Here is a 21,756-nt window from a genome sequence, read left to right on the forward strand (position 1 = left end):
CAGTTTTTACCTTTCAGGCTGTTAGAAGAGCACTCTGGTAACACAGTCTCTGACAACACAGAGGCACAGAATGAGAAACAAAATGTAGGAATGCAAGATCTAATCCAAATGTATTTTTCAATTTATTTTTTTTTATATTTGGGAAAGTTTATAAATAGTTGTCATTTGCATTTATTTATAATATATTCACTATTAGAATCAGCATGTTTACATAGGAGTCAAGAGGCTACCACTTTAGCAGCTTTACTTATTGAAGTATTAATATGCATTGCAAGCCACCGTTGCTGCACTGCTGTGAAAGCTTCCTATCTCTTTTCTTTAGTTCTCACCACTTTTCCACTCTACCAACACCTCCTCTGTTTCATGAATATTTGGATATATGCCTTAAAATGACATAGCTAAGTTGGTCTTTATCCTATGAATAAAGTAATGCCCAGTGAAATACTTTTTTAGAAAAAAAATCCTAGAGAAAACTCTAGGTTCCAAAGCCCAGTACTATCCTGAGATCAGACTGTAGTAGCTCTGATTGATCACCTTCCTTTTCCATGAAAAAAAGTGTTAGTTTTCTCCACTCATGGGGTAGAAAATCTCTGCTAAATCAGGGCTGACCTTTGTGAAAGATGGAATTTTTTTCCACCCAAAACTAGTATTAGCCCCAGCCAAAAATCATGGGACCCTGAGAGGACTACAGGAGCTGGCAGTATTTCAGCTTTCCTTTTATACTTTGCATTGCTCTGTTTTATGAGCCCCTTGAAACAGAGTTATTTATAGCTTGCCAGTATGTTCAAACAAAGATCCTGCTAGAGATGTTACATGCTACTGGATGTCAGTTGCACTCTTGATGGTCTATACCAAATGTTTATATTGCTAAACACCAGTTTAGAAATGAAAGTTGAGGTGACCAGACCCTATTAGTGTCCGCATTTTGTGCCAATGAAACTGTATCCTTAAGTATATATAGCACACCAGATCAGAAATCCCTTGTAGTGACAAGATTGGCAAGAGCAATTTATAGGGTAAAGCAGTTCATGAGGGTGTATTTCAACTCACACTGTAGCAGAGGAGAGGCAGAATAGCTAAAACAGTTCCGTTTTCATTTTTCTTTTCTTCTTCCATTTTCTTCTGTCCTTTGTGTATTTCATCAGACAGGTTCTTACCCCCTTAGCATCACTTCTGGCGTAGCTCAGGAGAAAATAATTGTGCTCTAGGCAATCCTGCTTTAGCAGGGGAGTTGGACCAGGTAATTTCTACAGGTCCCTTCCAACTCTGACAATTCCATGATTCCGTGATAACTATCTGTAAGGGCAACTCGGAAAGGACTCCTGGGGTACCAAATTGTGAATAGCAGTTGTTTGTGACCAGTCACAGCACCTCTTTATGTAATTTTTGTTCACCACTCGGTTAGTCAGGTAGCATCCTTTAGAAGATTTTTTTAAATAGACAACTCTAATTTGAGGACAGAGTATGAATATTCTCTAAGAATCTGCTATCTGCCACTGCCCTTACTGGCTCTTTCCCTTATTTGTAACACCAAGTAGCATCCTCCTCCAGTCTCCCAAAAGGGAAAATATGCAAAGGAATAAGAGCCTAAGGAGAAAAAAAAAAAAACAAGAAAGAAACTAGCACAAGGGATAGAAAATAAAAGCCAAAATAGGGAAGAGAGTCAAAAAAGTAAAGCTGGAGAAAGGGCAGAGGAGTGGAACACCCTTTCCTAAAAATCATGCATTCTCTAGTGTTGGCTTTAATATTATTTATTGAGCTTGCCATCTGTTCATAGATACCGATGAGTGATTCTGCCAGTTCCAGGGCAACACTACTAAAGATGTTTCTTCCTTGTTCCCGCTAAATTTTAATATTAATGGATCAAAGATGAATTGTCGACTTCACAGATTCAAAGCACTGCACAAGCTCTAGCTAATGCATTTTCAAAACATCCGTATGAATCACGTACTCGTTAACCTTACCAGCTTCTGAAATGAGATGTGCTTATATTTTTCTAGGTCGCAGGTGAAGCGAGAAGAGGCAGAGATTCGGTTGTTCCTGGTAGGTGTCTTACTTGTCCAGAGCAAAACTGCATGGGTGCTCACTGTGGGGCCAGCCCCCATTCATTATCTCACTTTCAGTGGTTCTGGTGTCTTGCCCACGCAGCCATTCTTCTAGCCCTCTCAATCTCTTTCTGAATTGCCCCATTCTCTTTAATGTTGATTTGTTGCAACAACTTTGGGGATGGATAGCAGGTACAGCAATGGAGAGTAGGGAGATTAACTGTTCTGATCCACTGAGCTGCCACAGCAGGAGATAAGCATTTACCTAGTTCTGCCGTGCTACAGCTAGGAACATGTTTCGCACAAGTGATTTCAGTAATTAAATTGAACTTCTTATCTCTCTGAAAACAATACCCAAAGGGTTTCCCTATGAAAAATCTAATAATGGTTTTACGATTTTCCTTCTGGCAACAGCTCACTGTGTGTCAGTAATTCCCTTTTCTGGCAATATATTACAAGACAGAAGACTTCACCAAATGCACTGGAACAATGCGTGGTGGTGTCCCATAGACACGAGAGTGCGTGGGTCCTTGGCAGTGCTATGGACAACTGAGGAGTGCACTCTGCTGAGCACTGACAGAGTGTTACTTTGGGGAGAATCTACGCCTGCATCCAGAGATCTCGTTTTTCCTGATATAGAATAACTCTGTGGACCTGTCAAGTGCAAGAATTTAATTACACTGAGACAAACTGCAATTATGAAGTTCTCTATTGGGGAGCAGGCACCAAATCCTGTCTGATTCAGGTAAATCTATGCATCACTGTAGAAGGCAGAGTCTGAAGTTACTTGTTTCCCCATCTTTTCTGCCAACACCTTCTGAAATAGACTAAGGTATTCCCCTCCTTGACACTAGCAATAATGAATTGGTTTAGGTATGTGTTCAAGCTTTATTAAAATTTTTAAAGTTTGTCTGGTCCTTTTCACTAAAGCTTCTATGGGCAGACAACGGATTTTTAATCAAGACAAAAAGCATTCATGGAAATTACCCTGTGGCCAATGATAACCCTTGTTGTTTTAGTTGGTTTATGTTGTAATGTGCTGATGATTTTGTAATAGGAAAGTCCAAGAAATGTTGAGAAGAGAGCTTCATTCTCCAATGTAAAACATTTTTTTCATAAAGTTTTCTCTCTGACGGGAGATACAAAAGTTTTCTGCTTCCCATCTGTATTTGGTTTATCTATTGGGTACTGCTCCAGGACTTCTAAATTGTTTCGTAGTTCAAGGAAGGGAGATATGCAATAAAGGTCCCTTTCAATGGTAATAAAAATAGCATCTAATATGGAACAACATATTACAAGTCAAGACATCTGTTCACATTATTATGAGAGTCTCAGTCCAATTACATTCACTATAAATTATGGAAGAACAATTGTAATAAAAATGTGCTCATTATTGTTTCTGAGCTCGAGGCTAAATTGAAGATTAGGTTTCTGTGCATTCTGAATTCTGAAAGAATTTTCTGAGATATCACAATCCAGACTTACTGGACATACATAAGAAATTTACATTCAAAAGCAGATTAAACACAACTTTTCCAATATATTTAAACCTTGGTTCACCAAATAAACCCAGTAAATACATCCAGGGTTTAAATATTATCTTTAAACAAGGAATTGTGACCCAGCACACCATCCTAGACAGATATTTTTCCAGCATAATATCTATCCACTTATAAAATTGGTACGTGATGTGCATAGAATTCAGGAACATTCGATGCAATCCCTTTCTTTTATGCAGCTGTATCACCAGATAATTTAACTGACTGCTTTAAAAAAATTGATTTCTGAATAGTCTGTCCTCATTGAAGTGAGGAAGTATTTTATTTTTTCTGCAGGCATCAGTTAGCGGGACCATAGAATTCTAGACTTTCATAGGTTGGAAGGAACCCATGAGGATCATCTGCTCCAAACTCCACCTAAAAGCAGGGCCAACTTAGATCACATTATTCAGGGCCTCGATCAGTTGTGTTTTAAATATTTCTGAAGCTTGCACTTCAGTGAAGTCACTCAGCAGTCTCATTAATTGTAATTTTTTTCCCTAACAATTAATTAGAATTTCATGTGTTGCAACTTTTGCCCATTGCCTCTCGTCCTGTCATTTTTACCCCTAAGAAGTGTCTCTCTCCATTTTTTCTACACCTTCCTTGTAAGTAGTCAAAAAAAAGCTACAAGACCCTTCTTTTATCCTTCCCTTCTTAGAGCAGCACAAGTAGTTGACTCAGCTGTTCCTTGCATCACACTCTGATCTAGTGTGTGTTGAGTCATGACTGTCTAGATAATCCAAAATATTTTCTGGGAACATCTGTCCAGTCAAATAATTTAGGAGTTTGCTCCATGCTAATTCCCTGACCGTTCAAAATGCATACCCACAGGGAGACTCAGTTTCCAAGCACTGTCTCAGAGTAAGCCCAACTAGTTTTCTCTGAGAAAAACATTCTAATTGCTAATGGTAAAGTGTTTCCTCCTTCTTTAAACATTTTCATTTCAGCTTCCTCTTTTGTATACTTTAAACATGGCAAGATGTGTCTGTACTCTCAAGCTGTACCTACACTGGTTTCAAAGCCAAGCTCTGCATGTGCATGCCCGTTCCTGGGCAAATAGCATGTCAGACTCCTGTCCAGAAAGCAAAGCCCCCAGCTCTCCTTGAGGCTCAGGATTACAGAGGAAACATTTGCTTGCGAGGTGGGCCTGTGCAAACCTCCTGAAATTCAACAAGGTTGTGCAAGGTCCTGCACCTGAGTCACAGCAGTCCCAGGCACAAATACAGGTTGGGGGGAGAATGGATTGAGAGCAGTCCAGAGGAGAAGAACTGAGGGTGCTGGTGGATGAGAAGCTCAACACGAGCCAGCAATGTGCACTGGGAGCTCAGAAGGCCAATCGCATCCTGGGCTGCATCAAAAGAAGTGTGACCAGCAGGTCATGGGAGGTGAGACCCCACCTGGAGTACTGTGTCCAGCTCTGGAGGTCCCAACATAAGTAGGACATGGACCTGTTGGAGCAAGTCCAGAGAAGGGCCACAAAGATGATCAGAGGGCTGGAGCACCTCTTCTTTGAGGAAGGGCTGAGAGTGTTGGGGTTGTTCAGCCTGGAGAAGAGAAGGCTCCTGGGAGAACTTATAGCAGCCTTCCAGTACCTGAAGGGGGCCTTTAAGCAGCGCTCCTTCTGCAGCCTGCTTTAGTCACTGAACATTCCTAACAAGTTCTAGTTACCATAAGGAAGAGTATTTTTCATATAAGGGCTGTAAACAGCATGTGATGTGGACATTTTCACAGCAACACCTCCCAAGAAGATATTTTAGCTGACAGCTAAATTTACTTTACATTTTCAGCTCTTAATGATAGCAGTTGTAAATCTGTATATTATCAATTTTTGTAGCATACAAAGCAGTCAATGTATCAGTTTGACAAAAGCAGTCTCATAAAATATGCAGAATATGCATATACTTTGGTGATTATTACTTAGGAAGTCCCCTGCTCATGAACAGTTCTTTTTCTTATTATCATTATTATTGCGATGGTAAAATTAATTTGTGCAGAACTCCGTTTTACTGTTGCATTTCTCTTGAGTACTCCTAATGATACAATCAGACGTGTGAAGTTCAGCCACTGAATTTTTTATGTGACACTTGTTACAATGAGGAGTAGAATCATGACAAATTTTTGGAGAGTAATTGCTATCCTCATTGAAAAAGTTGTGGAATGAATGCAAGAAAAGACTAGTTCACACGGGGGCAGCTTGACCTGCAGAACTTTCTATGCACATTCCATTCCTGAGTTACAGAAACTAATTTAATAGTGTATTAGCACACAAGAGATAAAAATGCAGTCTGTTTAAGCTAGTTAGAGCTTTCTGCACTAATCTGGGCAACAGATGCTTAAAAGTAGACTCAGATGGCTTTGTCTTTTTTGGGTGTGTTTGCAGCATCACCAGGAAATACTTATCCATTTTAGCTGTAAATAAGCTACAAAGTCAAGTCAGATCGCTGCATAAATTAGTGCAAGAGAACTCTTGAAACTGCTGGAGGGACCTGCTGCTGACGCCTGATTCAGCTAATGTGCGTTCAGATTTGGTCTGAGTGCAGACAGGTGCTGGGAGAAGGGGAGGCATGTTTGTAGTGAGTTACAAACGTTTGGACAGATTAGACATGGTTCTGACTCAATGCATCCTAATATAGAAAAAGTCATATTTTTTACTCTTGTCCTGAGATCAAAAACCTGTGTTGCACCCTGTTCAGAGAGGTGGCTTCAGGACAGACAACCCCCTACGTGTCACACCTCTGCATGGGGCTCAGCTCTTTTTTGTTTTTTTCCTGAACTTTATCTATTGTTCCTTTAAAAACCTTCATGTTCATTATTTTGTTTCTCCAGGTTATGATAAGTCTCCTAAGTTCTTTTCCCTGCCTAAGGGATAGTGTAGGTTTGCTTTGGCACTTGCTAGTGTTGGTATAGTCTTCAGGTTTCATTTTGACTTTATTACTAAATAGTAGTCTGATCCCACCAACAGATCAGTTTATGAGAATGACTGTAGTAGCAAGCTGTTCTTTCTGATCTCCAGTTTTAGTGAGACATTTTCATACAGAAAACATCTTTTCAGCTGCTGATATTAAAATAATAGGTTGTTTTTTTTGTTTTGGTTTAATGTGCCATGCTTCTCTGTAAATGTGCCAAGGCCACTTCTGTGAAAATAAACCAAGGAAAAAATCCTGGAAGGCTATACAAAAATTTTATACAGTATCAGCCTGAGCTGAATTATTATAGTTATGCTATAAACCCTTGAAATCACACAGATGATAATGAAGATGCTGTCTCATCCCCAGCAATATGGACAGCAGTGCAATATCATGGCCTTTTCTAACTTTTATCTAGTGCAGTGATGAACTTTATTTCATGCATGTTGATCAGAATCTAGCACAGAGAGATCTTTCATTTCACTTTGTTTTTCCAGGATGCCTGTCTTCAACTGCATCCTTATACAAGATAATGTATGAAAAAAAAATTAATGGATTCTGATCTAAATAATTCTTCAAGTCACAAAATCTATGTTATTCTCTTTGTCTGAAGAAACTCACTGTGTATTGGGTGGTTACCTTTTTCCTTCTGCTTTAGTTGGCTGCTTAATTAAGGTGCTGTTTTACAATACTGAATAATGCATATTGATTAATAGCTTTCACAAAAACTGCAAGAGTAAGATTGGCATCTGGTGGACTTGACAGATGCACAAGCCACTCACAATGCTTTTCTGTCAAGCAATTCAGTCCCCAAAAAAGGAGACTGCATGACTAATGAGTTTTGCACCTCCTCTTCATGTGCTCATCTGCCTTCCCATTGATGTAATTTATTAGGCACTTATGTGAGTCATGGTTAGCACACTGAAGTGGGAGTGGTTGGCGGCAGCTATTATAATAACCGTAAAGCAAATAAAACAGAAATCAGGAAAGCGGGAAAGGATGTCTAAGAAGCAGAGAACACCTGCTTTCCCTTTATGTCTGGAATAAATATTTTCAATAAATTAAAAAGTTACAATCAGACTTTGATAATGTATTTACACTCAGAACTATTTTTTACAAACCAGCATTCTTGCATCATTGCCGGACTTTTGAAGAGCAAGGTTAGTGCATCTCTACTAAATAAAAACCTTCATAACAGTTCACTCTGATGAACTGATTAGTTTATATGTCATCTTCATTTTCATAAAGCTATTGACACTCACGCAACCATCTGATAAATAGAACAGAGAAAATATTTCTAGGTTGTCACAGGGAGCCACTTCTGTGGCCTCTACGTACACATATAACCAAGTAGCAGATGGGGCTCAAAATAAACTTAATGTGTTTGAAATGTAGTTGAGCCACAAAGAAACACTTTGAACAGAGGACAGAAAGTCTTTGGGAACCATCAGAAAACCAGTGCTGCCTACAGGGGTCAATAGAAAGCTGTTTAGTTGGTTCTTTGGAAGTGTATGTACTGGTGCAGTACATCACAGTTTTTTCTGCTTAGTCCATTGGTATTTGAGATGAACAGAACGTTGTGTTTCCTGTGAATAAAATAGACTAGGGAAGAGATGCTTCAGTGAGGAACACAGACTTGAGCTATCTCAGGGCAAATAGTAGTGATGCAATTGTACATAGGATTTTTTCCAACAGAATATAGAAGTAAGGTTGTCTTGGGTTGTTTTAGGTGTTGTTTAGGTGTTGTCCAATAGGACAAGTCAGGACTTTCTGTTAGCATCCCAAAAGCCCGGAAAGCCAAAGAATGCTTGTATGCATGTCATAAAAGAGGGCATAATTAAGTGAATGTGTTCAGCAAGTTGTTAGATATTTTTATGAAAGGAGATTTTTGCTGACTGTGACAAACCTCTAGTAGTTCAACACTGCACCAGTCATTAGGGAGTACATAAACATTAACTTCTATAAGAAGTGCGAAATACTGAGTCAGCATTGAAACTGACTGCGTGAACAGCAGTCCTACCGAAAAAGACCTGGAGGCAACAGTGTGGTCTCATTGGAAATAAGGCAGGTTATGTGCTGTGCCACAATAAGATCATGGTGAGCAGACTGAGGGAAGTTATTAGCTTCTTCTACTTGGCGTTATTGATGATTCTCAATCTCTGTGCAGATGTGCATCCCAAAAGGGCATGGAGAAATGGTCTGCAGAGTTGCTGCTCTGACATCTTCTCTTCAGCTCCTCTCTTCAGCTGTTGCCATGCATTATTCCCGCCTCCATTCCTTCCCCCTGCTTCTTAAATGCATTATCCCAGAAGCGCCACCACCACTGCTGATGGGCTTGGCCTTGGCCAGCAGCGGTCCCTCTTGGAGCCGGCTGGCATTGGCTCTGTTGGATACGGGGGAAGCTTCTAGCAGCTTCTTACAGCAGCCATCTCTTTAGCCCCCACACTACCAAAACCTTGCCACACAAACCCAATATACATTATTATATTATAAATATCTTTATTTTGCTTTTTTGAGAAAAAAATTATTAGTGTTATTAAGCTCAGGCATTTTTTTTCCTAAAAAGTAATTCTGTTATTTTTGAAGAAGCAGAAGAGTGCACACAGACCCTCTATAAAAGGAAATGGTATATTGAGTATTATGCAGTTCATTGCTTGAATGGAGCACGCTAAAGATTAATTTGACTAATTGAATCTAATGCTATAGAGTGGTTAAATGATTCTAGGCTTCTTCCAACAAAAAAGCAGCTTTACTTATATACCTATTCAGATTCTGCCAGAGTTAAAACAAAATATGTCAGCTAATACTGTATCTCATTGCTAGAAAGGTTTCCTGCACTGTAATCTAAATTTCTCTTCTTTTATTTTAATTACATCTACTTTATCCATATTAATAGTTCTCTTTTTTGGTGTTAATGTGTTTCATCTACTTGCATAATAAAGTAATAGCTTTTAAATAAGATGTATGGGCTGCTCTTGATTTATTTTGTCATGTATCTTTTCAGAAGTGAGATCATTTTAACTTCTCCACTTCCAGATCTCTCCAGGATGTCAATACTTGGTAACGAGAACAGCCAAATGAAATAGCACATAGAGTATTGTGTTGCTTAAGAATCACTTAAACAGTGCCTATTCTTTTCTTGGTGTGCAATGTAATTCCTCTTCATGTGCCAAACAAAACTTGGCACATCACACTATACACTTTCCAATTTATTATCATTCCCTAGTCTCTTTCAGACTTTGTATTGCCAAAAGGAGAGGGTACCTGTGCAAACTCAATTTAACCCTCTCTTCTTGTTGTATTGAATAATGTTGCACAGGATTGCACAAAAGTTTGGATGGGAAGGGTTCTTCAAGCAAGGCTGACTTCAAAGTTAAATTGGGTAGTTCAGCTTGTGCTGGTGAGTTTGGAACATATCCACGGATGAAGATAGTATCACCTCTCCGGACAATCTCATCCCAGGCTGTGCTGGGCTCCCTCTGAAGAATTTCTTCCTTACGTCCAACCAAGGTGGTCCCTCATGCAATTTGTGATTGAAGGCCTTTCTGTGGGGACTCTGAGAAGAGCCTATCTCCATACTCCACGCCACCCTCCTAAGTAGGGGAAGATTATACAAAGGCTCCCACCTTCAGGTCTTTGGTTTAGAATAACTTAGCAGTAATGTCAATAATAAAACAGTTTTTACCTTTCAGGCTGTTAGAAGAGCACTCTGGTAACACAGTCTCTGACAACACAGAGGCACAGAATGAGAAACAAAATGTAGGAATGCAAGATCTAATCCAAATGTATTTTTCAATTTATTTTTTTTTATATTTGGGAAAGTTTATAAATAGTTGTCATTTGCATTTATTTATAATATATTCACTATTAGAATCAGCATGTTTACATAGGAGTCAAGAGGCTACCACTTTAGCAGCTTTACTTATTGAAGTATTAATATGCATTGCAAGCCACCGTTGCTGCACTGCTGTGAAAGCTTCCTATCTCTTTTCTTTAGTTCTCACCACTTTTCCACTCTACCAACACCTCCTCTGTTTCATGAATATTTGGATATATGCCTTAAAATGACATAGCTAAGTTGGTCTTTATCCTATGAATAGGATTGGAGATTTTCAAAACCCGCCTGGATGCAGTCCTGAGTAACATGCTCTAGCTCTGGGCAATCCTGCTTCAGCAGGGGAGTTGGACTAGATGATCTCTATGGTCCCTTCCAACTCTAGAAATTCAGTGAAATTCAGTGAAATTCAGTGAAAGTAATGCCCAGTGAAATACTTTTTTAGAAAAAAAATCCTAGAGAAAACTCTAGGTTCCAAAGCCCAGTACTATCCTGAGATCAGACTGTAGTAGCTCTGATTGATCACCTTCCTTTTCCATGAAAAAAAGTGTTAGTTTTCTCCACTCATGGGGTAGAAAATCTCTGCTAAATCAGGGCTGACCTTTGTGAAAGATGGAATTTTTTTCCACCCAAAACTAGTATTAGCCCCAGCCAAAAATCATGGGACCCTGAGAGGACTACAGGAGCTGGCAGTATTTCAGCTTTCCTTTTATACTTTGCATTGCTCTGTTTTATGAGCCCCTTGAAACAGAGTTATTTATAGCTTGCCAGTATGTTCAAACAAAGATCCTGCTAGAGATGTTACATGCTACTGGATGTCAGTTGCACTCTTGATGGTCTATACCAAATGTTTATATTGCTAAACACCAGTTTAGAAATGAAAGTTGAGGTGACCAGACCCTATTAGTGTCCGCATTTTGTGCCAATGAAACTGTATCCTTAAGTATATATAGCACACCAGATCAGAAATCCCTTGTAGTGACAAGATTGGCAAGAGCAATTTATAGGGTAAAGCAGTTCATGAGGGTGTATTTCAACTCACACTGTAGCAGAGGAGAGGCAGAATAGCTAAAACAGTTCCGTTTTCATTTTTCTTTTCTTCTTCCATTTTCTTCTGTCCTTTGTGTATTTCATCAGACAGGTTCTTACCCCCTTAGCATCACTTCTGGCGTAGCTCAGGAGAAAATAATTGTGCTCTAGGCAATCCTGCTTTAGCAGGGGAGTTGGACCAGGTAATTTCTACAGGTCCCTTCCAACTCTGACAATTCCATGATTCCGTGATAACTATCTGTAAGGGCAACTCGGAAAGGACTCCTGGGGTACCAAATTGTGAATAGCAGTTGTTTGTGACCAGTCACAGCACCTCTTTATGTAATTTTTGTTCACCACTCGGTTAGTCAGGTAGCATCCTTTAGAAGATTTTTTTAAATAGACAACTCTAATTTGAGGACAGAGTATGAATATTCTCTAAGAATCTGCTATCTGCCACTGCCCTTACTGGCTCTTTCCCTTATTTGTAACACCAAGTAGCATCCTCCTCCAGTCTCCCAAAAGGGAAAATATGCAAAGGAATAAGAGCCTAAGGAGAAAAAAAAAAAAACAAGAAAGAAACTAGCACAAGGGATAGAAAATAAAAGCCAAAATAGGGAAGAGAGTCAAAAAAGTAAAGCTGGAGAAAGGGCAGAGGAGTGGAACACCCTTTCCTAAAAATCATGCATTCTCTAGTGTTGGCTTTAATATTATTTATTGAGCTTGCCATCTGTTCATAGATACCGATGAGTGATTCTGCCAGTTCCAGGGCAACACTACTAAAGATGTTTCTTCCTTGTTCCCGCTAAATTTTAATATTAATGGATCAAAGATGAATTGTCGACTTCACAGATTCAAAGCACTGCACAAGCTCTAGCTAATGCATTTTCAAAACATCCGTATGAATCACGTACTCGTTAACCTTACCAGCTTCTGAAATGAGATGTGCTTATATTTTTCTAGGTCGCAGGTGAAGCGAGAAGAGGCAGAGATTCGGTTGTTCCTGGTAGGTGTCTTACTTGTCCAGAGCAAAACTGCATGGGTGCTCACTGTGGGGCCAGCCCCCATTCATTATCTCACTTTCAGTGGTTCTGGTGTCTTGCCCACGCAGCCATTCTTCTAGCCCTCTCAATCTCTTTCTGAATTGCCCCATTCTCTTTAATGTTGATTTGTTGCAACAACTTTGGGGATGGATAGCAGGTACAGCAATGGAGAGTAGGGAGATTAACTGTTCTGATCCACTGAGCTGCCACAGCAGGAGATAAGCATTTACCTAGTTCTGCCGTGCTACAGCTAGGAACATGTTTCGCACAAGTGATTTCAGTAATTAAATTGAACTTCTTATCTCTCTGAAAACAATACCCAAAGGGTTTCCCTATGAAAAATCTAATAATGGTTTTACGATTTTCCTTCTGGCAACAGCTCACTGTGTGTCAGTAATTCCCTTTTCTGGCAATATATTACAAGACAGAAGACTTCACCAAATGCACTGGAACAATGCGTGGTGGTGTCCCATAGACACGAGAGTGCGTGGGTCCTTGGCAGTGCTATGGACAACTGAGGAGTGCACTCTGCTGAGCACTGACAGAGTGTTACTTTGGGGAGAATCTACGCCTGCATCCAGAGATCTCGTTTTTCCTGATATAGAATAACTCTGTGGACCTGTCAAGTGCAAGAATTTAATTACACTGAGACAAACTGCAATTATGAAGTTCTCTATTGGGGAGCAGGCACCAAATCCTGTCTGATTCAGGTAAATCTATGCATCGCTGTAGAAGGCAGAGTCTGAAGTTACTTGTTTCCCCATCTTTTCTGCCAACACCTTCTGAAATAGACTAAGGTATTCCCCTCCTTGACACTAGCAATAATGAATTGGTTTAGGTATGTGTTCAAGCTTTATTAAAATTTTTAAAGTTTGTCTGGTCCTTTTCACTAAAGCTTCTATGGGCAGACAACGGATTTTTAATCAAGACAAAAAGCATTCATGGAAATTACCCTGTGGCCAATGATAACCCTTGTTGTTTTAGTTGGTTTATGTTGTAATGTGCTGATGATTTTGTAATAGGAAAGTCCAAGAAATGTTGAGAAGAGAGCTTCATTCTCCAATGTAAAACATTTTTTTCATAAAGTTTTCTCTCTGACGGGAGATACAAAAGTTTTCTGCTTCCCATCTGTATTTGGTTTATCTATTGGGTACTGCTCCAGGACTTCTAAATTGTTTCGTAGTTCAAGGAAGGGAGATATGCAATAAAGGTCCCTTTCAATGGTAATAAAAATAGCATCTAATATGGAACAACATATTACAAGTCAAGACATCTGTTCACATTATTATGAGAGTCTCAGTCCAATTACATTCACTATAAATTATGGAAGAACAATTGTAATAAAAATGTGCTCATTATTGTTTCTGAGCTCGAGGCTAAATTGAAGATTAGGTTTCTGTGCATTCTGAATTCTGAAAGAATTTTCTGAGATATCACAATCCAGACTTACTGGACATACATAAGAAATTTACATTCAAAAGCAGATTAAACACAACTTTTCCAATATATTTAAACCTTGGTTCACCAAATAAACCCAGTAAATACATCCAGGGTTTAAATATTATCTTTAAACAAGGAATTGTGACCCAGCACACCATCCTAGACAGATATTTTTCCAGCATAATATCTATCCACTTATAAAATTGGTACGTGATGTGCATAGAATTCAGGAACATTCGATGCAATCCCTTTCTTAGGGCTTTTCTCTCTGACGGGAGATACAAAAGTTTTCTGCTTCCCATCTGTATTTGGTTTATCTATTGGGTACTGCTCCAGGACTTCTAAATTGTTTCGTAGTTCAAGGAAAGGAGATATGCAATAAAGGTCCCTTTCAATGGTAATAAAAATAGCATCTAATATGGAACAACATATTACAAGTCAAGACATCTGTTCACATTATTATGAGAGTCTCAGTCCAATTACATTCACTATAAATTATGGAAGAACAATTGTAATAAAAATGTGCTCATTATTGTTTCTGAGCTCGAGGCTAAATTGAAGATTAGGTTTCTGTGCATTCTGAATTCTGAAAGAATTTTCTGAGATATCACAATCCAGACTTACTGGACATACATAAGAAATTTACATTCAAAAGCAGATTAAACACAACTTTTCCAATATATTTAAACCTTGGTTCACCAAATAAACCCAGTAAATACATCCAGGGTTTAAATATTATCTTTAAACAAGGAATTGTGACCCAGCACACCATCCTAGACAGATATTTTTCCAGCATAATATCTATCCACTTATAAAATTGGTACGTGATGTGCATAGAATTCAGGAACATTCGATGCAATCCCTTTCTTTTATGCAGCTGTATCACCAGATAATTTAACTGACTGCTTTAAAAAAATTGATTTCTGAATAGTCTGTCCTCATTGAAGTGAGGAAGTATTTTATTTTTTCTGCAGGCATCAGTTAGCGGGACCATAGAATTCTAGACTTTCATAGGTTGGAAGGAACCCATGAGGATCATCTGCTCCAAACTCCACCTAAAAGCAGGGCCAACTTAGATCACATTATTCAGGGCCTCGATCAGTTGTGTTTTAAATATTTCTGAAGCTTGCACTTCAGTGAAGTCACTCAGCAGTCTCATTAATTGTAATTTTTTTCCCTAACAATTAATTAGAATTTCATGTGTTGCAACTTTTGCCCATTGCCTCTCGTCCTGTCATTTTTACCCCTAAGAAGTGTCTCTCTCCATTTTTTCTACACCTTCCTTGTAAGTAGTCAAAAAAAAGCTACAAGACCCTTCTTTTATCCTTCCCTTCTTAGAGCAGCACAAGTAGTTGACTCAGCTGTTCCTTGCATCACACTCTGATCTAGTGTGTGTTGAGTCATGACTGTCTAGATAATCCAAAATATTTTCTGGGAACATCTGTCCAGTCAAATAATTTAGGAGTTTGCTCCATGCTAATTCCCTGACCGTTCAAAATGCATACCCACAGGGAGACTCAGTTTCCAAGCACTGTCTCAGAGTAAGCCCAACTAGTTTTCTCTGAGAAAAACATTCTAATTGCTAATGGTAAAGTGTTTCCTCCTTCTTTAAACATTTTCATTTCAGCTTCCTCTTTTGTATACTTTAAACATGGCAAGATGTGTCTGTACTCTCAAGCTGTACCTACACTGGTTTCAAAGCCAAGCTCTGCATGTGCATGCCCGTTCCTGGGCAAATAGCATGTCAGACTCCTGTCCAGAAAGCAAAGCCCCCAGCTCTCCTTGAGGCTCAGGATTACAGAGGAAACATTTGCTTGCGAGGTGGGCCTGTGCAAACCTCCTGAAATTCAACAAGGTTGTGCAAGGTCCTGCACCTGAGTCACAGCAGTCCCAGGCACAAATACAGGTTGGGGGGAGAATGGATTGAGAGCAGTCCAGAGGAGAAGAACTGAGGGTGCTGGTGGATGAGAAGCTCAACACGAGCCAGCAATGTGCACTGGGAGCTCAGAAGGCCAATCGCATCCTGGGCTGCATCAAAAGAAGTGTGACCAGCAGGTCATGGGAGGTGAGACCCCACCTGGAGTACTGTGTCCAGCTCTGGAGGTCCCAACATAAGTAGGACATGGACCTGTTGGAGCAAGTCCAGAGAAGGGCCACAAAGATGATCAGAGGGCTGGAGCACCTCTTCTTTGAGGAAGGGCTGAGAGTGTTGGGGTTGTTCAGCCTGGAGAAGAGAAGGCTCCTGGGAGAACTTATAGCAGCCTTCCAGTACCTGAAGGGGGCCTTTAAGCAGCGCTCCTTCTGCAGCCTGCTTTAGTCACTGAACATTCCTAACAAGTTCTAGTTACCATAAGGAAGAGTATTTTTCATATAAGGGCTGTAAACAGCATGTGATGTGGACATTTTCACAGCAACACCTCCCAAGAAGATATTTTAGCTGACAGCTAAATTTACTTTACATTTTCAGCTCTTAATGATAGCAGTTGTAAATCTGTATATTATCAATTTTTGTAGCATACAAAGCAGTCAATGTATCAGTTTGACAAAAGCAGTCTCATAAAATATGCAGAATATGCATATACTTTGGTGATTATTACTTAGGAAGTCCCCTGCTCATGAACAGTTCTTTTTCTTATTATCATTATTATTGCGATGGTAAAATTAATTTGTGCAGAACTCCGTTTTACTGTTGCATTTCTCTTGAGTACTCCTAATGATACAATCAGACGTGTGAAGTTCAGCCACTGAATTTTTTATGTGACACTTGTTACAATGAGGAGTAGAATCATGACAAATTTTTGGAGAGTAATTGCTATCCTCATTGAAAAAGTTGTGGAATGAATGCAAGAAAAGACTAGTTCACACGGGGGCAGCTTGACCTGCAGAACTTTCTATGCACATTCCATTCCTGAGTTACAGAAACTAATTTAATAGTGTATTAGCACACAAGAGATAAAAATGCAGTCTGTTTAAGCTAGTTAGAGCTTTCTGCACTAATCTGGGCAACAGATGCTTAAAAGTAGACTCAGATGGCTTTGTCTTTTTTGGGTGTGTTTGCAGCATCACCAGGAAATACTTATCCATTTTAGCTGTAAATAAGCTACAAAGTCAAGTCAGATCGCTGCATAAATTAGTGCAAGAGAACTCTTGAAACTGCTGGAGGGACCTGCTGCTGACGCCTGATTCAGCTAATGTGCGTTCAGATTTGGTCTGAGTGCAGACAGGTGCTGGGAGAAGGGGAGGCATGTTTGTAGTGAGTTACAAACGTTTGGACAGATTAGACATGGTTCTGACTCAATGCATCCTAATATAGAAAAAGTCATATTTTTTACTCTTGTCCTGAGATCAAAAACCTGTGTTGCACCCTGTTCAGAGAGGTGGCTTCAGGACAGACAACCCCCTACGTGTCACACCTCTGCATGGGGCTCAGCTCTTTTTTGTTTTTTTCCTGAACTTTATCTATTGTTCCTTTAAAAACCTTCATGTTCATTATTTTGTTTCTCCAGGTTATGATAAGTCTCCTAAGTTCTTTTCCCTGCCTAAGGGATAGTGTAGGTTTGCTTTGGCACTTGCTAGTGTTGGTATAGTCTTCAGGTTTCATTTTGACTTTATTACTAAATAGTAGTCTGATCCCACCAACAGATCAGTTTATGAGAATGACTGTAGTAGCAAGCTGTTCTTTCTGATCTCCAGTTTTAGTGAGACATTTTCATACAGAAAACATCTTTTCAGCTGCTGATATTAAAATAATAGGTTGTTTTTTTTGTTTTGGTTTAATGTGCCATGCTTCTCTGTAAATGTGCCAAGGCCACTTCTGTGAAAATAAACCAAGGAAAAAATCCTGGAAGGCTATACAAAAATTTTATACAGTATCAGCCTGAGCTGAATTATTATAGTTATGCTATAAACCCTTGAAATCACACAGATGATAATGAAGATGCTGTCTCATCCCCAGCAATATGGACAGCAGTGCAATATCATGGCCTTTTCTAACTTTTATCTAGTGCAGTGATGAACTTTATTTCATGCATGTTGATCAGAATCTAGCACAGAGAGATCTTTCATTTCACTTTGTTTTTCCAGGATGCCTGTCTTCAACTGCATCCTTATACAAGATAATGTATGAAAAAAAAATTAATGGATTCTGATCTAAATAATTCTTCAAGTCACAAAATCTATGTTATTCTCTTTGTCTGAAGAAACTCACTGTGTATTGGGTGGTTACCTTTTTCCTTCTGCTTTAGTTGGCTGCTTAATTAAGGTGCTGTTTTACAATACTGAATAATGCATATTGATTAATAGCTTTCACAAAAACTGCAAGAGTAAGATTGGCATCTGGTGGACTTGACAGATGCACAAGCCACTCACAATGCTTTTCTGTCAAGCAATTCAGTCCCCAAAAAAGGAGACTGCATGACTAATGAGTTTTGCACCTCCTCTTCATGTGCTCATCTGCCTTCCCATTGATGTAATTTATTAGGCACTTATGTGAGTCATGGTTAGCACACTGAAGTGGGAGTGGTTGGCGGCAGCTATTATAATAACCGTAAAGCAAATAAAACAGAAATCAGGAAAGCGGGAAAGGATGTCTAAGAAGCAGAGAACACCTGCTTTCCCTTTATGTCTGGAATAAATATTTTCAATAAATTAAAAAGTTACAATCAGACTTTGATAATGTATTTACACTCAGAACTATTTTTTACAAACCAGCATTCTTGCATCATTGCCGGACTTTTGAAGAGCAAGGTTAGTGCATCTCTACTAAATAAAAACCTTCATAACAGTTCACTCTGATGAACTGATTAGTTTATATGTCATCTTCATTTTCATAAAGCTATTGACACTCACGCAACCATCTGATAAATAGAACAGAGAAAATATTTCTAGGTTGTCACAGGGAGCCACTTCTGTGGCCTCTACGTACACATATAACCAAGTAGCAGATGGGGCTCAAAATAAACTTAATGTGTTTGAAATGTAGTTGAGCCACAAAGAAACACTTTGAACAGAGGACAGAAAGTCTTTGGGAACCATCAGAAAACCAGTGCTGCCTACAGGGGTCAATAGAAAGCTGTTTAGTTGGTTCTTTGGAAGTGTATCAGTACTGGTGCAGTACATCACAGTTTTTTCTGCTTAGTCCATTGGTATTTGAGATGAACAGAACGTTGTGTTTCCTGTGAATAAAATAGACTAGGGAAGAGATGCTTCAGTGAGGAACACAGACTTGAGCTATCTCAGGGCAAATAGTAGTGATGCAATTGTACATAGGATTTTTTCCAACAGAATATAGAAGTAAGGTTGTCTTGGGTTGTTTTAGGTGTTGTTTAGGTGTTGTCCAATAGGACAAGTCAGGACTTTCTGTTAGCATCCCAAAAGCCCGGAAAGCCAAAGAATGCTTGTATGCATGTCATAAAAGAGGGCATAATTAAGTGAATGTGTTCAGCAAGTTGTTAGATATTTTTATGAAAGGAGATTTTTGCTGACTGTGACAAACCTCTAGTAGTTCAACACTGCACCAGTCATTAGGGAGTACATAAACATTAACTTCTATAAGAAGTGCGAAATACTGAGTCAGCATTGAAACTGACTGCGTGAACAGCAGTCCTACCGAAAAAGACCTGGAGGCAACAGTGTGGTCTCATTGGAAATAAGGCAGGTTATGTGCTGTGCCACAATAAGATCATGGTGAGCAGACTGAGGGAAGTTATTAGCTTCTTCTACTTGGCGTTATTGATGATTCTCAATCTCTGTGCAGATGTGCATCCCAAAAGGGCATGGAGAAATTGGACATGGTCCAGCAGAGAACAGCTAAGATGGTCTGGGGCCCAGACCATATGTGAGAAGCTGGGCTTCATTGGTCTTCGGAAGAGGTGATCAAACATCAGCCTACAGATATATAAATGGCAGTTAAAAGCTGATGGGCCACACTTTTCTTTGCAGAAGAGCAGTGATGGACTTGAATTTTGGCTTGGGAAGCAAAACCACAGTTGACCTAATCTGGCACAGCCACAGTCCTGCTTCAAACAGGAGGTTGGAATAGAGAACCCAAGAGATCCCTTCTAAAGAATATTTTTATAGTTTTTGGATGGTTTTCCTACCCACGCTGCCCCATGTGACCTAGTTGGAAGCATTCTGAAAGCAGGCGGGAAGACTGAAGCTGTATCAAAAGCACACAACTTAAAAGGCTGTCTTAGAACTGAAGTCAAGGATTTGTAGACGCTGCCTGCAAAGGTATCAAATAAGAGCACAGAAGATAATTTAAAACTCTGAGGCAAGGCAATCTGACACCAACTGAGCACAAGCTGAAAAGAAGTGTTAAGAGATAAGAGCACTCTAAGGTTCTTTTTGAAGGTTAAGAAAGTGACCTGGTGTATAGCAGTACTAAAGTAAAAAGTTACATTTCTAACACCATTTGCACAGAGGCATCACTACAGTATGAGAATAAACAATGGCACTGCAGAAGAAAAGTAGCTTTCTTTCTCTTCCTTAAAGACCCATAAAACCCCAAGCCTTTCCCTGCTTCTGAAAGTCTGGCAAAGAGAGATGAGATGAAAGACTTGAGTTATTGGAGAGACTTACTTCAACAATCAGAAGCTCAACAAGGCAGATCGCATTGTTTCTCCTACAACCCGTGGTGAAGTACTTTCCACTTGTTGAAGGTAATAAATTAGAAGTAGAGGAATGGCATATAATTCATTAATTTTCTGAAGGTAAATTTGGTGTTTATAAAGTCAATGTAGCCATCGATTCGAAAGCGGTTTTGCTTGAAGGTTGTTTCAGTAGGTTATGCCTATATTATGTGTGCAGAAACTGTGTGTAGACCATCATGCCCATGTTATGTGTGCAGAAACTAATCATTTCTTGAAGGTCAGTGCTTAAATCCTATACCTAGCATGATTTCAGAAGTGGAGGAAAGTGAGCCAAGCACTTTTGACAGTAGCACAGCTATTTACTGACATAAATCAACCAGGACACTGTGCCTAGGTACCGAAAGAAATCTATCCGCAGTTACCCAAGACAAGACTGGCACAATACAGTCCCTGTGGTTCACTGGTTGAGTGAAATGTTTGCTGCATTTGTATGGTGTTTGATTAACTTAAACCACTGATTTCTTGATTATATTTAATTTTTTTCCCCTGAATTCAGTTATTGTGCTTATTAATGCATTGCCATTTTGGTAAAATCGTAGTACCTTAGTTAATATACGCTCAGTTAAATAAAGACTGATATGTTCAATATAGGTGAGTTGCATGGAATAAATGTTGAGACCTTAAGTAACCTTAGACAAGAAATTTGCAAGTCAGTTGTCTCTCTGCAGGTTCATTTCCTCTCAGCAGCAATTCAAAAAGAATTAATCCGCTGTAGAATTAGCTCTTTACAGAAATGCAAATCTTCTTCAGCAGAAGAGCATCATTGTACAGAATAAGCAGTTTTATTGGTCAGGCAATCAAGGGTGACCTCTTCTTGGAAGAGCTTACAGAGTTTTTAAAGTGTGGAAGTTATAGCAACTTGCAACCACAGTACAGAAAGAGATGCAAGAAAACAGGAACCTGAACTGTATGGGAAGAAGCCAATTTTATACTTTATGATTTCTATCATCATGATTTTAGGTATAACCATCTCAGCTACTGCCTCTGTTCCACCTCTGTTATTACAAATTTGAAGTTGTTAATATTCTGTGCATTTTCTCCATACCTCTGAATCATTACATTCTCTTGAAATAGAAGGTTAGAGATAATGTTTCATAGCCCAATGCCCTGCTCTGCTGCAGACAATCTTATGGCATAATCTTTTGAAAACTTAGTTAAAACCCTTTTTAAAAAAGAAGTTGTTTTCTTGCCTTGCAAAGTAGTAAAACATAAATCGTAAAGACAAGGACTGTTCTGAAGAAGCAGCAAAACAACTACATATATACCA

This window comes from Calidris pugnax, unplaced genomic scaffold, assembly GCF_001431845.1.
Source record: "Calidris pugnax isolate Ruff unplaced genomic scaffold, ASM143184v1 scaffold8, whole genome shotgun sequence".
Classification (NCBI taxonomy): domain Eukaryota; kingdom Metazoa; phylum Chordata; class Aves; order Charadriiformes; family Scolopacidae; genus Calidris; species Calidris pugnax.